Raw genomic sequence first — 15190 nt, 5'->3', positions numbered from 1 at the left:
TAAAAAGTTTATGAACCGCACTACTCCCCACGTGCTAATATAAAATGTCTAATACATTTTAAAATACTAGTTCAAATTTGTTATTGACTAGTCATTTTCTTAGTTAGATAATTTTTTTTATTTTTAAGCTATACATATTTCCATTTCAAAAATGTATGTTTTACTACTTTAAAGAGGAGAGACAATAATCCTATCCCTTGATAGGATTATTTTTTGTTTTTTTTTTGAAAATTATAGAACATAGGATTTTTCCTATGAAAATCTAACTTCTGAAAAAATTGTAATACGTTTTATACTTTTAAAGATATAACGTGTGGAATAGCTAATGAATTATCCTAAATACACTGGTAGTTTTAATTACGTCATGATTTTGATTGTCAATATTTCGTTTGTTAATTTTTTTTTTCTATGAACAACAAATAAATTATCATTATTTTTATTTAACCGTTTTTGTAATAATAATATGATTAACGAATGGTGGTAAGTTTAGAAGTACACTACAGATGTTCCTAACGATATCAAACGTGTATGTAGTGTTTGCGTGAAAAGGAATAAAAAAAACTGATGTGATATTAGTCTAGGCGACGATAGTAAAGTGGTGTGTGTTTGTGTGTAAGCACCAACTACCCCTATCGCATTATGCACCGGCGGACATAACGTTTTGTTATACCAATTTTCTGGTCGAATAAACACGAAATGGTCTCACTGTCGACCGATTGACCCTATCGAACCAAAGGGAAAAATACAACAACAACGGCGGCGGCGGCAGTACAACAAAATAAACGAGAGCATCTGGTCAACTAAAGTCCGATACGATCTGATGCCGATGGTGCCTGTGCATTATAATATACTCCGTACGCTCTTTACACTCGAATGTCGTTGGCAGGTATATAATACAATATAATGTGTAGTTTTTGGTCGTCATTGATGCACTGTGTGGGCATACACACACACACACACACACACGTCATATATCTCGGACAAAAGGGTTAGAGGTCCCGTCGTACAAAATATAAATAACAAAACGACGTTTATCCTTATATCTATCCTACGGGCTCAAAAACGAGAGACACTCGCAAATAACGGACGTCTAAGCTGAAATAAATATCGTCTATTACTTTTCATTTCATATGGTTTGCGCTATTTAGCTTATGAAATTATTATGAAGCAATAAAAGTTCTGAAGTTCTGATTTCTAATTGATTAACCATAAATATGTCCGATCTCGTATCTTCAGATAATACATTTTAACTTTCTATTAACGTTTCTTCATCGTAATTCAATGCAAATCAATGGTCGAGTTTCATATGAACCGGTTTGATAGCAAATGAATCATTTGCTGTCTCGGATATCAATCCGAAATTCAATCTTCTCAGAACATGACAAAATTGTATCCAGATAAACCGCAGCACTTCCATTAATTATAAAGCCCAAAATTGAATACTTATTAATTTTAATTTTATTTTATTTATGCGTTCGTTAACTCATTAAGGATAATTATGCTACAAGTGTTCTGATTTTGATTTACGAAGGATATGCGCAAACGTGTTTCACTTTTCAGTTGTATCACAGACGCTTCACAATTTGTCAGCTACTTGATGAGTCCAATTAGATTATTCTATTACCTTTTTGATGAATAGCCCACGTCGAAATTATCTATTTTGCGGTTATGATATGAAGGACTTTTATTGTTTATCTCCAAAACCCATAATCATAGGAGGCTCGTTAATGACGACCGTGTGACGTTTGCTGTCGTCAAGTCATTTTTACGATTCAATGCAAATCAACAAATGAACGTGACCACATTGCGTAAGACTATACACGCAAATGGTACCAGGCTCAAATGATTTATAAAATATATGCCACATCTTCCACCCACGGACATCTTCCAAGATAAATCGTCATCTTTTTGCACCTTTCTCCCAATCTGCCCAGTGATATTTATATTGCATACATTAAAACTATTGCAATTACATCACGCTCGGTCAAAGCAAACTAAGAAACTATATCAAAGACCTCGCGTTCAGTTTAACTAGAGCAACTAGCCGACCAAAGTTTTCAATGCTTAACATTATTCCATAAAAATACCTACCAAAAATCGTATTATAATCAATTGTTATTATCACCATAGTGTAATGTAAACCATTATGTATATAATGAAAACTTCTGTAAAATTTTCTCTTATAAAAAATTAATTCTTCTAAGTAATCAAATATGATGTATTTAAAGTCAAAATTATTTGCTTGATTATATATTTGACAAAATAATCGACATAATAAGATAACTTGTAGTTAATTTTTCAGAATATAAAACGCGTTCTTCATATAATTGTTTACAATTTAGTTGATATTAGATTTTATGGAGATACTTGTATAGATATAATAATTTTTAAGAGTTTTAATTAATGTTTTTTTTATATGATTTACTATCAAATACAATTAAAATGTAAGCAAACTTATTGAAATGTTTTTCTGCATTCTCCAGCAAAAGAGAAAAGCTTATTTTTATTATTTTACAATGATTATACAAACCATCTGGGAAAAATGAAAAAGTTCTCGTTTTATTCTTGTGCATAATCTAACATAACCCTAAATTAAGCGTTTTTTATTGTTGTTTATTTTATTAAACGCCTAAAATAATTACAGGTCTTGGCATAAATATAAGCCTAGCTACTACAATTAAAATATATTTTATTACTACTTACTCTACGTTAAAAAAATAGCTTGTTAATTATCTTTAGAATGTTTACATGAACATAAAAAAAAAAAACGTTTAAATATTTTCATTAACACTAAACTCTTACTTTTAACTAAAGTAATGTTTACTACTACAAAACTGCTATTATTTTAATCTATTAAGACTAATTAATATTTTTACCTTGGTAATTTTTATTTATCTATCCTATCATAATATTATTTTCGTAAAGCTCAATATCTTACCATACAAATTATTATATACATAATATTTACAACAACTATTCCTTTAGTATCTTTTACTTGGAATTTCTTTATCGCCTATGAATAATAAAAACAATATAGAAATTACGTATAGTATTATCCTAATATCTTACACACCGGACGTCATTATCGCCTTGGTAAAGAACTTGGTCACCGAAACGGAAGTGTGCATGCCGTCATCAGTTTTTTAAACCATACCCAGATCGGTCATTATGTCTATAGTGCTACTCTTTATATTTAAACTTCAAAGAAAAGATTATATGACATAAACTTCTCTTTATTTAGTATCCCACCGTAAAGTGTATTGCCAATTTTGCAAGACTAAATCGATATATTGATTATCAAGTGTAATGTATTTCAATCATGCTCGACGTGAATTAACTGAGTTTTTCAACCATTTAATATTATATTATTAAAGCTTATCTAAAAACTTGAAATTACTACAATATTAAACTATAAATATATTTTATATGATACAGGCTGCAATTTTTTTACATGTGAAACTTATTAGATAACACAATAGAACTAATCCATCCCACAAAAAAACAAGTCTATTCATAAAGGAAAAGTAATCCGGTACTAATTTATTTGATTACTATGCTTAACTATATACGATGATTAAAAGATTAATTGCTGCTTTCTAATTGAAGTACTAAATAATAAAATAATTACAATTAATAATACATTTTATATAGATCTTTCACCGCGAAACATAAATAATAATAATAGTAATATACAGTAAAATCAGTCTTAAAGGTATAATCATGTAATGTTATTTTCTTAAATCATTTGACTAAAATTTTACAATATTGAATCGCAAACAGTAATTTTTTTGACGGTTAATATTCTTTTCTAGTTGTTTGACAATTGAAATGTTTTTATTAATGTATTATTCATGATTTTTATTTACTATATTTATATAGTTAATCGAATTTATGTAGAACTCTATGACTTGTGTATGCCAACAGCTTAAAACCAATTATTATAACATCGAATTTTTAGTGTTATTTGACATCATAATTTTAGGGTTGGTAAACGTTTTGACTAGGGTAACATGTATATCATATAAAATGTACTTTTTAACGTGATTTTTGACATTATTTTTACCCTTCATTGAGTAGGAACGCCTACTCATTATATACCTTACATTAGATCATTGTTAATATTATTTCAAAAAAGATTCTATAAAAAATGAAAAAGATCGAGAAAATTATTTTATTATAATACTGCTAGTGAATTTAACAAATAAAAAAAACTATTTAAATAATAATAGCAAAATATGTTCTCCATTTATAGACACTATAGACACTAAAAAAAATTAATTGTATTAGTTTGATAATGTTTTGTATCCGAAATAAAATCTTTAGCTATTTAGTCAATTAGTGTTTAAGTGATTAGTTCCAAATGTATGAGAAGCAGACCGCTTACACTATATTGCCATAGAAGAAGTCTGTGAGAGGTAAAATCGGCTCGTTTGAAAATTTCACGACCGATTAGCAGAATGCTTTTTCCTCGGTTAGTTATCCGTACGAATTCAAAATTTTCGCGAGGAAAAAAAGACTGCACAGGCAATAAAAACCGTTACGAAAACGATCGATCATCGGGGTCCAAGACGTTTTGTCGATGAGCTATATGACAATGGGTAGTTGCCGTCGCAAAAAAACGTCTCGTCATGTTCTCTTATTCATTGATGGACCCATCAGCTGCCCGCTACATAAGCCATTACTATGCTGTCATGCCTCATGACCATAGAACATATAGGATCTCCGAGAAATCTACTGGACACGGTATGGCAGGCACACAGTATTTGGATTCTGGTGGCGATTGCGCTGTGTTATTGTTATTATTATTGTGTATGCAGTAGAAAAAATAATATTATGTTTGTCATTTGGGCGGTGACGGGTGACAACGCACGCTTTTTCGCTACCGGACTTGCTGGTCGTGTGTGCCCTTTGGTCCAGACCTGTGGCGAGTATCGTGTGTCACGCCGAGCTGGGTCAGTGGTGCCAGCAGTAGCTACCGCGAAGGTCATCACTGCAGGAAGACTGAACGTGCAATCGAAGGAAATAACAGCCAGAGAATATAATTCGCTTAAACCTTCGCTTTTCTCATTAATTCGGCCAAGTCCGTTAGAACCCAACGTTTCTCAAATTTAAATCAAAATAAAATTTGCAACTCAAATCCCTTTGCGTTTTTTTTTTTATTGTCATATTAAACTGAATTGAAGATATTCTGTTGCTTATTGAGCCGCAGACACAGCTATATCAAATCACGAGAAAGCCTAGCTTTAAGGTGAATTGTACTGGGGCTTGTAATATAAATCGATGTCATTAGAAATAACGTTCTTCAAGAAGAGCTTACAGCTCTGTATAGGAATAGAACGCATTGTAATTTCATAGAAAGTATTCTTACGCTATATACAGTAAAATCCTGTACTGTGATGAACTACTTTGCCCGGAAGGTGAAATTGGAGCTTTAAATTCAGCTATGCTCACCAAATTTACCTTCTTATTATATAATTACATGATAGAGATTGAAATTTAAACAGAAAAACCAATTTCAACTGATGGAACTTCGTATAATAATGAAATAGCTCATCTAAAAAGTTTTGTCCGTCATAAAAATTGTACTAATTCCCCCCCAATTTATATTACAAAACTCGCATATTCGATATCAAGTAGTTCAATTGTTTTATTAACTGTGTTTACTTAGTGTTAATGAGAGTACACGCTGTTAACGACAATGATATACCTATCTACGTATGTATCGATATTACTTACACCAAAGAACACGTCTGTAGACACCCATTTATGGGTACCCGTGAGACAAATCAACCGTGAATAATACATTTATTATTATTATACAATATGTTCTGTCAATAGAATAATATGTTTTTTTTTTCAACAGAACAAACTGGTTTAGATTGAGCGACGGATTTTAATTCCGGCATGTCGGCTTAGGGTTTCATGGTATGGGAAGAAAAATCCAATTGATTTATTTCTGCTCAAATTTATAAACAAATAATGTCTTTAACGATCAACGAAATGAACGCCTCGAGTTAAATAATTTATAAATTATATAAACATAATATTCATCGTTGATTTAATTTGTTTTGTAAAATATTAACATGATATAGCTACACGATCGTAAAATGTCTAAAGTAGCTTTAGTTTTTTAAGTTCATATTTCCTTAGAAATAAGCAGAAAGCTTACATTTATTTTTTATTATTTATTTCTGATATTAATTTTTATGTTAGTATGTTTTAAAACATTGTGTAAGTAATACAAACAAAAATAAAAGGTAAATAATTTTTGCTGTAATATTAACTCTGACAAATTAGAAATAATAATTCTTAGAAAATTTGTGCATTTGTTTAAATTTTAAAAAATCTAAGTTTTTAATTATATAAAATTGAAACTTTAATTGTATGTTATGTATTGTAAATTAGATGTTGATGGTAATTCAAATTGCTTTATAATTTATCAACTATTAAAAAACATATCGATTTAGTTTTTATGTTTGAAGTAAACCAAAGGTGTGTCTACAATATATACTCCAATGCAGTTAAAATTAACCGATGACGGGTACTAAAATAGGTTAATTACTACAGTAGCGTAGCTACAATTTCATAATGGAAAACATAGTAAAAAAGTCTACAAAATTTCAGATTTTCGATTTTTTTTTCTTCCAAAGCTCCCCACTCTATCAACAATTATGTCAGTTATAACTAAATGATAACTTATGATCATTAGAAATGTACACAAATAACTGAAAATCGACTTGCAAAAAATATGGTAAGACATCACCTAATAATTAAAAACTATGTACTCTATAAAAAAATAAGACATTTTATTTTCGTTCCTTTTTTTTTTAATTTGGTATAATTTTATTTTATAAAAAAGGAATAAAATATTTTAATACTTTTATAAATACTTTTAATTTGTAAAAACTATAATATTTTATGTATGATTAACATCAATTTACTTCTCGCTAAAAATTATTAATAAAAAAATACTTTTTTTTGTATTTTTAGTATTTCAGTAATATGCAACCTATTTCTATTTAAACTTATGAGTACCAACTACCTCTAAACTATGAATTTTTATGCAACAATAAATTAGAATATGGCGATGAACATAAAAAATCATTGAAGACTCTTGCAGAAATAAAAAAAAAATACTAAGTGATACAGAATTTCAAGCCTTTTACAAAACCATAATGTTTTGTTGAGCTATAAAATATTTGTTTTTAATTAAATATTATAATCTGCCTACAAACATAGTGGTCAATTTAAATAATGCTGTGCTTTATTCACACATTTTTATTTTTAAAACTTAAATCAACTTGGAGATTGGACGAGATCACAGAAAATTGAAATGAACGGAATTATTGTATAAACATTTATTAGGTAAAAACAATAGGTACTCTACATTTTTTTTGCTTTATAGTAAAGATTTACATTTATTATTTTGAGAAACGTTCGTTTCACTACGTGATGAAGTTAAACTAACGGTTAAATAATATCTGCGGGGAAATTATCAAAGGTTGATCTAAGTAAAGCTATTATACATCTCAATGATAAAATTCAAAAAGAATATAAAATAAATTATGAATGTGAATAAATTAAAATAACAAATGCAAACTATGCACAGATTTTATTAATTTAAAATAATTATACTTATATTAAATCAAGACTATAGTCTTGATCTCAATTCATATTGTTCTTATTTTTCTAAAAAATTACAGTTTGTTACTTCCATTTGTGAATTATTATTTTAATATTCTCTGTATATTAATATAATGGCAATAAATAATATCATATAATATTATTTTATTTAATAAAGTAAATCAGTTATTAATTTTATTCTTAAATATTACTATTTTACGAAAACACCAAGTTAAAACCGCTTTTTAAAACTGTACTTTGAGACATAAAAAACCATTGATGTCACTTAAAGTACACTTTATGTAAATAACACATGTTGAGTCATTATGAGTTTCATATTAATTTATCACTTTAATATAAAACTCATTGTTGGTATGTAAAATAAAATGAATGCAGTGTTAATTTGGAATAAATTTTAAGCAAAGCTTCAAGTTTCTTGCAGATAATATTATGAAAACGTAGAATCATTCACATAAATATTCAAGTGAATTATATTTCTAATAAATATTTGTTTGGTAAATAAAAGAATTATAATTTTTAACATGGAAAATACATCTAAAAATAATTAATATTTTAGTTAATCCGATGATACAACATTTGACACTTGAAAGTAAAAAAAAATGTCTGCACGTGTCTTCTCTATTCTTTCATAATATTATTTTCTTTTAGGCCACTAAATGAGGTTATATGTTTCTGCTCATTCAAACGTCTCTCGAGTTAACGTGTGGTGTCATCATCGGACTGAACTGGTCACGTATGGGCTCTTGTTAAACACACTCCCATACACCAACATTGCGGTAAAGGTGAAAACGTTCCATTGAAACGTCGAGACGTTGGTCAACGTAGCGGCTAATTGCGTTAACTCGATTCATCAATCACCTGTGTCCGTCGTGTGCACGCCGTTAATGACCACCACCACCAACTTCTCTCCACAGCCGTGACCCATCGGTGCAACGAGCTTTCTAGCGGTCAACGATTACAACAATGGCTATATACCATTAGTGCGTGTGCCCTTCTTGTCTACCGTATCATATGGTCGATAACGTAATAATTATTAAGGCCGTGGGAACTTAGTACGGCTGACAAACGCTCTATAAATAAATACCGATCTCAACCGACGTACGGTCGTATTAATGTCGATGACAGTATCACTTCATTGTGGTTGGGTTACGCAAATCTAATAAATAACGCGGATGCTATTTTTCCTAAAAAAGCAGACTACATGAACTCTATTATAACTCAGACTGTGCTAAAGAGTAATGTACACGTTCACAAGAGTATCCTACCGGTGCGAAGAAGTTGTTCTTTCTATCCGAAATCCTACGCGACAACCAAGCGCACAATGTGTACACCAATTATATCTATTCAAAGCTTTTGATTGCACCGAGTTTCGTGATCTCGTCAGACAAAATACGATTATTACAATACGAACGCTTTCTACAGTCCGAGGCTCTCTCCGGACGATCATCGTTCGTAGTCATAACACAGACTCGCATGCGCATAACAACATTTGTGATATTACTAAACCAGATATTACCATTATAGAATCGTAACTATTATTATGACTGGAGTATAATGTGTAGAAAATATTTTGATCTATTGTGCTTTTTGAATCGCTACGCGCCGTGAGGTTGTGTGTAACATTTTGTGTACAACGCTCAATTTCTCCGTACACTTTTGCACCGCATTTACAATGCGGTCGCGATTATTGCAAGAGGAGTATTATGGACAAGAAAGAAAAAAAAATCGCACGGCCAACTCATACACCTGCAACATCTCTGTACGACGACCGAAGCAGCTCCCACGCGATCATGTGCAACACGGAAGACCCCGATAATCTCTGAAACAGTCACGAATTCAGCCCGTGTCGTAACATTGGTCACCTTTGTTCTGTTCTTTTCTATGTGTGCGTATACGCGATTGATGACACGGTAGTTTTACTTATATAGTGTTCTTCTAGACCAATCTGGTACGGCTCTTCTTCACGTATGGACCGAACAACGGTGAAAAATAACCACACACTGCGTGAGCTACGAGATGTTTTCTTATTATTTCTAGCAAGCAGCAGTGACCACAGCAGTGTTCCTTTGCCCGATACATTCTTCTTCAACACGACGAACTGGAAGCGATGCGCTGATGCCAACTGTTGTCGTGTGCTTACACATTCCGCTCGTCTTCGGCCAAATGTGACATAAATTGTATCATGACTACACCGAAAACTCAGCCAACCTTCAAATAATATTATAATTTGCACGGTTTAACGCTCAGTATGGTCGACTATGAGGTTAAGAACCGCAGCAAGTTCTTAACTCAAAGCCAAGTGTTCATTGACTGCCGAGCAATTGTTTATCTGATTTCGCATTAGGATTTCCTAAATGCGTGCTGGGTAAAAGAACTTTGCATGAACGCTTTTGCTACGAAGTACTTTGTAAACTATCTAAAACCCACACGTGATTGAACAATTTTTATACCCTAGTATGCTTACACTCGAGTTCATTGAGATACCCATCAATAATAACCATCTAATACGGAGTATGTCGGTGTAGTAATAATTACTATTACGGTATTCTTTATGTTTACTCCATCGAGACAATTTCCCATGCGGCAAAGCACGAACTCTCGGCAACCATGTCACTGCGGTAAATTGTTTGATTCAAAACAAATGGATCTCTAAGTATCTATACAATAGTTGCCTAAAGGTATCAAATAAATAATAACAACATTACGCTGGTAAGTTATTATAGAATAGTAATGCGGAGTGAGTGCGTATGAAAGCTTCCAATTGTATGTCGATAGGTTAACTTCTGTGGGCGGCAAGAGATAGCCGATTTCCATCTGTACCAGTGCTATCGATTTTGCGCTATGCATGTAATAACAATAATAAATGGGTCGAGGATTGGCTAACGCCACTCGTTGATTTATTTGTCTATTGTTTATCAAAGTGGACAAGTAGCGTTGTTATTAATTACTGTATTGGATTTATTATCGGGTCTCTAAGGACGTTTTCACGAGTTCTTGTCACACGTATATTGGTCTGACCTGTTAAAACAAGACAGGAAACCCAACCGCTAAACGTTTGGTTTGTCACAACAAGCGCAGCTAGTAACATTACCAACAACCGGTCGTTTATTTCTTGCGCGTGTCGTCGACGTTCGGATCCATCAGACAAGGACAATCGACGGGTAACTACCACCTCTATAATAGCAACAATAATATAATACCTGTGCTTTTGACTTGTAAATTGTCAACACGTGTTACACTCGTTCCGCCAAGTCACACCATAAAACTGGAAAACGCGTTTAAAACAAAAACATTCAAATAATGTTCTGTTCAAAAATCGCATTCATTATCTCGTATCGGTGTGTGTGTGTATGTCTAACATCTTGAGCATAAAAGTCAACGTATGCGGTTTGTGTTCCGTTCAATTGTTGTCGCCGGACGGAAAAAACGGGCGAGGATCGCACGAGCCACCTGAGCAGTACTTCGGTAGTATAGAGGCGCGAACAAGAACAAAAAAACCAACACGCGACAAAATACTAATTGTTATTTGCCGTAGGGTATTTATTACATGTATTGTTTTTTTTTTTTTTTTAGAAGCAGAAGGGTTTCCGGAGGGAAACGAACCAAACCTACCCGTTGAAATTTTACAATATATTAACAAACTCATAAATCTAATAAAAACAACAACAGTAGATATTATGTAGATAATATAAACGTATGCGTAATTGAGTTTCGGTCCACTGATAGTGTCGGTGCTCTGTGTTTTGTAATATAATTCTCATAATGAGCTGTCCATTTAACGGGTACACAACACGTTTAAGTTATGGTGTACTGAAATGCCTAACAGTTATCTGCAATGCGTTATCAACCATAAAAAAAGTATTTTTTTAAAGTGGTGTTGGAATACTGTTTGTAAAAAAGTTATCAGGTTTTCAATGTTAGCTTCATGTATATGACGTTATCTTTCTTTAAGATTATCAATTTCATGGATCAAATAAAAATTAATGACAAAATTTTTATTAGGTCGATTCCGAATGTAAATTTAAAGTATCACTTTTTTGATTGTTTAAAATAATGACACTGTAAATGCAGTATTTAAGATAAAAATTACCATTATTGCAAATAATTCAATTGAATTATTCAATTACATTGTGAAAAACAGGTAAGATAAATCTATCAGTTTAATAAATAGAGCATGAAACTGATACTTATCTAAATTAAATTGCACTAAATGTATTTTTACGCTGTTATATTTTACTGAAGAACAAAACTTTTTACAATGCATAATCTATTACAAAGCCTGTCATTCAAAAATTCACTGTTAATATTCATTGTAACATTTTAAAGAAAAAAACACTTTGAAAACTAAGATTTGAAGTTTGTTAAATATCATGTGATCATTAACCTACTGTTCTATTTATATTGAAACATTCAAATTGGCAATGGACGACGAGACAAACACTTCAATTAAAAAAATTGTTCAATATGTGCAGTACAGTGACTTAACGTAATACTTGAGTGAATATGAGATGAATATTATTAAATTTTAATAATATAATAAATATTATATATTTATATAAATAAAATAAATAATTATTAAATTGATATACACGCACATTACCTGTGTATTCTAATAAATATATTTTATTATTAATATAATTATCGAATTGTATTAAAATATAAATAAATTTTATACCTTTTAATACATTTTAACATATATAACTACTTTAAATAATTTTAAATTTATTTATTGAAATATTTATACAACATTTAGTTTATTAAAAACTTTTATTCAAACTTCAGCAAAATATTGAACTCATTAAAAACAGATAACTTTTTATGACAAGCTCATATAAAATGTTAGCCGTATGAAAATAATTTTACTTTGTTATTTGGAAAGTTATCCTTAATTATTCTTTGTTTATTCAAAAATATTTTTTGCGAATTGAGTTTAAAGAACATAATAGTGTTAAAAAAAAATTCTCAAGTTAATTTGAGGATTTTTTTTGTATTTAACAGTTTTAACTAAATAAATTGTTAATGACGAGATTTATGTTTTCATAATTAAAAAAATACCTACATAATATCGAGAAGTCGATAAAGTTTGTTAGGAATTAAATTTTTCAAGTATACTTTCATGAGAAAACTTTTAATAAGTGAAACTCCAGTGCTATCTGCAAAGATCAGAATCGCAATTCAACGGTTGATAATTGCCATTAATTGCTAACAACTAGAGATCATAAAGAATACAAGTGAATTGTATATATTATAAAAATTACTTTGTACTAGCAGTGTGTTCAAGATAAAGTGGTTTATCGTCGCCCTCAGGGAGTACGGTAACAACATATTATAAAATAGTAAATAAATACTTTTGCTGGTTAATTAGCACGTGAATGAAAACTACCGATTCCAAGGGTATAATTTAAGCATCAGCAGTGCATCAATACACGCCGGTAATTGATGTATAATTAATTGCATGGTATGTGTGTGTGTGTACAAGCGTTTGTATATAAACTGCACAGGACGCAATCGTTTAACCGTCGAACGAACACGAATATTAAATAACAGTAATAATAATGATGTGATAACTTACTATAAAACACAATTATAGTTTTTGGTCAATATACTAAATTAAAAAAAAAAAAAGGTTTGAGTGTCACAACAGAAAATACATCTGGAATCATCCAGCCTTTTTTGCGTTAATTGCAAAGTAGATGACACCATTTTATACTTTCATTGGTTTGAATAGCCTAAAAAGACTCTGGAGTTGAAATACTAACGAGTAAAGTTAAAAAAAAATACGACAAATGTAAACCTGGTGTAACTGTTTCCGGTCACTGGACACTCAAACGTCATGAGGGTGACGTTCAAAAATAGAAAATCTTCCCTATAAACATTTTTAATGTTCTTCTTATTTTCCAAGTAAGACACAAACAGGGGGTCGAGTGTTATTAGCCATGCGCATGTAAGAGATTCAAGTTTCCTACCGTGTCACACTAAACCAGCAAAAACCTAATACTCGTACCGGAAATTCGAATAGTATTAATCACAATACACAAACACAATGTACTAATTACACGCAAATTGCTACTATTCAGTTTAAATTGTTGTACATAATGATTCTTTTAACGCTATCCACTCGATTATACCTGATATAAAATTATTTTTAATTATCACCATTTTATAATATAAACTGGACTCGAGGCGAGGGTATAACAGTATTTATCATTAAACATTAGTCTAACAAGTAACTCATTACTCAACAAGTGTTAGTCCAAAAGTTGTTATCATCTAGTAATTTTCATAATTAGATCAATTACTATTTTATATGCAAATTAAATATGAAAGTTGACGTTTGAAAAAATTAAGTTGAAACCCCTAAGAGTTATAAAGAATGATGCTAAAAATTAATTAATAAAATAAAAATTAAGAATAAACGATATAATTTTATTAAAATATTTATTATTTTAAGAGAAATCGAGTGGCTAGTATTAAAAGAACTATCCTGTATAATTAGAATATAATTATACTATATCTTATTAAATAATAGAACAAGGAAAAAAACGCTTTTCTGGGAAAATTACTTAGCGTGCTCGGATTTTCAAAATTTTTTTTTTCAACGAAAGTACTCGGTCACCAGACTCTGGGAAAATTATTGGCGTTTTAATATTATATTAAAATATAATTAAAACCTTATTATTAGTAAATGTTTCTATTATTATAAAAACATGTTTGATTAACTATACCTCACACAATACATTTAAAAGTACAAAATATGTTAGAATTTATTCATACACAAATTCATAATATCGGGTCATTTCATGAAAAATCAAATAATTTGTGTACGGATATAGTTCAGAAATGTTTTAAATTTTTATAATACACTTCTTGAAGGTCATTGAAAACAAAAATAACATATTTTCGTTGTCAATATATATTTTTTTTTTAATGTTGTTTTACCAGATAGCACAGTTTTTATAATAAAAAACACCTTATGTTCAAGAGACTATAACTTCTTATTCAAATACGCAGAATAAATACAAAAAATTAAAATTAAATTTTGAAAATTACGTAGTTTGTGAATTTTCAATAATACGTAAATTATAAATTTTGAACTATAAGTGGTATTAAAATATTTCTCCATCATCAAATTTTCTCTAGATATTTTAATTGCCAAAAAAAAAGTACTATGAGTTATGTAGTAATTTGAAAAAAATTCGTTCTGTCACTTTTGTGTAATAAGATAATAAAATTGGCTATTTTCAGCAAACCATGCGTGTTCAAGATCGTAAACGATACAAAAAAAATTATAAATTAATTCAAATATAATATAAATTAAAATAACATTACTTCAAAAGTTTTTGAAAAGAAAAAACGGTAGCACAGTGGGGTCGAGGCACAGTATAGACGTGGCATAGATGAAATAAGTATAGATGATATCTGACAGTGATTAAAATCACTATCATAAGAAACGCTTCGATGCAAATCTGTAGATAGTGTTTCATTTAAAGAAATTGGTGGATTATTCCAAAAGGAACATCAACTCTTATTTCTTTAATTATATCCT

The 15190-nt window shown here is 30.3% G+C and overlaps 1 long non-coding RNA gene across 1 annotated transcript; it reads left to right on the top strand.

Moving 5' to 3' along the window:
* Positions 1–6518: 6518 nt before the first annotated feature.
* LOC126904767 (uncharacterized) lies at positions 6519–12161 on the top strand. The gene is made up of 3 exons (XR_007703825.1): positions 6519–6751; positions 6991–7365; positions 8293–12161. It is a non-coding gene; the product is annotated as an uncharacterized LOC126904767 (long non-coding RNA).
* The last annotated feature ends 3029 nt before the right edge of the window (positions 12162–15190 follow it).

This window comes from Daktulosphaira vitifoliae, unplaced genomic scaffold (genome assembly GCF_025091365.1).
Source record: "Daktulosphaira vitifoliae isolate Bord-2020 unplaced genomic scaffold, ASM2509136v1 Scaffold_4, whole genome shotgun sequence".
NCBI classification, from domain to species: domain Eukaryota; kingdom Metazoa; phylum Arthropoda; class Insecta; order Hemiptera; family Phylloxeridae; genus Daktulosphaira; species Daktulosphaira vitifoliae.
This window is presented reverse-complemented; position numbering and strand designations above follow the sequence as displayed.